Source organism: Cebus imitator, unplaced genomic scaffold (assembly GCF_001604975.1).
Source record: "Cebus imitator isolate Cc_AM_T3 unplaced genomic scaffold, Cebus_imitator-1.0 Scaffold127, whole genome shotgun sequence".
In the NCBI taxonomy this organism is placed as follows: domain Eukaryota; kingdom Metazoa; phylum Chordata; class Mammalia; order Primates; family Cebidae; genus Cebus; species Cebus imitator.
In genome coordinates this window covers 4733841-4736860 of record NW_016107442.1, presented here as the reverse complement: position 1 = coordinate 4736860, position 3020 = coordinate 4733841, and positions in this window count along the sequence as shown.

Below are 3020 nucleotides of genomic sequence, written 5' to 3'. Positions count from 1 at the left end.
TCTTTAAAATAAATGAAACTGCCTATGAAGTATTCTTGCTCTAAAAACATGAAACTGAACCTTTTAGATATATCTTCTTGTTTAAATAAAAGGCTACATGGACACACAGAGGGGAACAACACATACCGGGGCTTATCAGATGGTCGAGGTTGGGAGGAGGGAGAGGATCAGGAGAAATAACTAAGGGGTCCTACGCTTAATACCCAGGTGACGAAATAATCTGTACAACAAACCCCCATGACACAAGTTTACCTATGGAACAAACCTGCACATGTACCCCTAAATTTAAAATAAATGTTAAAAAAAATTTAAAAAAAGAAAAGACATTGATGAGGGCACCAGAGAAATTATGCTATCAGGAAATAGTCACAGCATGGATTTTATGGACAGCTGATGTGATTTCTCTAATAATTCAATGGCATGGAATAAAAGGAAGGAGATAGGCTAGGGACCCTTCTAGATAAAAGAGAAAAACATATGCTACAACCAAATGCAATGTGTCAATCAGTTATAAAGACATTTTTGAGATGATTGGGGAAATCTATGAAGAGGGGCATTCGATAGTATTATTGCTTATTAAGTCTAAAATGGTGTTTCAGTTATATGCGAAATGTCCTTATTTGACCATAAAATAACATGATATAGAAGGGTTTCTTTAAAATACAGTATAGCAGGCTGGGTATGGTAAATCACACCTTTAATCCCAGAGCTTGGGAGGCCGTGGTGGGAGGATCACTTGAGGCCAGAAATTGGAGATTATAGTGAGCTGTGGTCAGCCACTGCGCTCCAGCTTGGGCAACAGAGTGAGACCCTGATTCTAAATTCATTTATTAATTTAATTAAATAAAATACTACTGCAAAAATTTAAAAACTGATAAATATACAATTAAGACATAACTGGCATATGCGGTGTAACAAAAATAAATATTTGGTCTTTATTCCTCCCACCTCTGTTTCTGGCACAGAACCCCTAAAACATTGGAATTTCCTGAGTGATGGGGCCTATCTTTTGTTATTCATAACAAGTCCCTTTCAACCTCATCTAAGTTTATCTCATGAGGTTACTTATGGGGTGCCCTAGGTAGCCTCTGGATGGGGGTTGGCCACCAGCAGAGAAATTAACCTTGTGATCTGAGGGTTAGAACTTTCAGCCCATGTCAGTACCTCTGAGGAGGGGAGAGGAGCTGAAAGTTGAGGTCAATCACTAATGGCCGGTGATTTAATCAATCATACCGCATAATGAAATCTTCATACAAAACCTCTAAGTTTTGGAGTTCAGGGAGCTTCCAGGTTGAAGAACATATCCGTGTGCTGGGAAGGCAGCACACCTGGGGAGGGTGGAAAGCCCCCCTACACCCCCATATTTTGCTCAGTGAAGCTCTTCTATTTGGCTGTTCCTGAGCTGTATTTGTGATAATAAAATGCTAATTATAAGTAACGCACTTTTTCTGAGCTCTGTGAGTCATTCTAGGTAATTATCTAGACGGGGAGAGGAGCCTCAGAATTCCCAATTTTGTAGTTGGCCAGGCAGAAATGCAGAGGTCCTGAGGACCTCTTTTCAGGCTGGCATCTGAAGTGGGGGCAGCCTTGTGGGACTGAGCCCTTGATTTGTGGAGTCTGTACAAATGCCGGGTAGTTAGTGACAGAATTGAATTGAACTGTAGGACACGTACCCAGTTCATGTCAGAGAATGCAATAATTGATTAGTGTTGAAAAATGACCCAAGGTAATTATGGCAAAATGTTGGTAATTGTTGAATCTATGAAATGAATATATGAGGGTTAAACTATTTTTCTATTTTTGCGTGTTTCAAAAGTTTCCTAAGAAAAACATCAAAAACTTAAAAGAATATTATTTCCAGATTCATTTACCTGTTCAAAGAGAATATTTGTAAACTTTAGCCATCCTAGTGGGATGCAGTGGTATCTCATAGTGATTTAAATTGACATCTCTTACATGATTAATGGTGTTAAACATTTTTACATGTGTTTATTGGGCATTTGTATACCTTCTTTTGTAGAGCATTATTCCAAGATATTTTGCTAAAGGAAATAAAACCTTTGTCCACAAAAGGACTTTTACAATAAGGTTCATGTCTATTTTATTAATAACAGCATAAAATAGAATAAAATAAACAACCCAGATATCCGTCACCAGGAAAACAGATAAACAAAGGGTGGAATACTATGCAATGGAATATTACTCAACAGTAACAAAGGACAAACTACTATTATATGCAACAACATAAATGAATCTTGAAATTATTATGTTGAGCAAAAGATGCCAGACACAAAATAATGCATATTTTGTTTATTATTTTAATAAGAATTTTGAGATCAGACAAAATTGATCTGTGGGGATAAAAATGAAAAGAACAACTGTCAGGGTACAGTGAAGGATAAAAGGCAGTAGAGACCTTTCTGGGGTGACAGAAACATTCTGCTATCTTGATAGAGCTATTGGTTACACAGGTGTGTACATTTTTCAAAACTCACCAAATTCTATGCTTAAGAGCTGTGCATTTCATTGTAAATAATTATAGTTAAATTTAGAGAGAGAGTGCACAATACCTAACACACACACACAAAATGTGTTGTTAGAAGTGGGATTTTGGACGTTGGCAAGGGAGGTATTTTAAGACGGAAGAGTATAGCTTCCTGGTCTTTCCTCCAGGTATGAACCTGTAATTCAGGACTCTCTGTGTTCACCTTGAAAAATATGAATTCCCCTTTGCTTAGGTAACAATGCAGAGCAGCTGGCCGCCCCTGAGATCTGAACTCCTCTTGCTGCAGACACAATCCAGAATTCTCAGTATGACACCATGGAAACGGTGCTAGCTTTCTCTACAGGGCCACACAAATGACCCCACTACTGACATCCTCCTTGGATGAAGAAGCAGAAATATTATTAGCAATAAGTGGGCTGTATTTGACTGAAAGGAACACAGTGGAGAGGCATATGTTACTTTTCAATTCTAAGAGCTTATCTCGTGAAGTTCAAGGTTCTAAGTTCACACGACT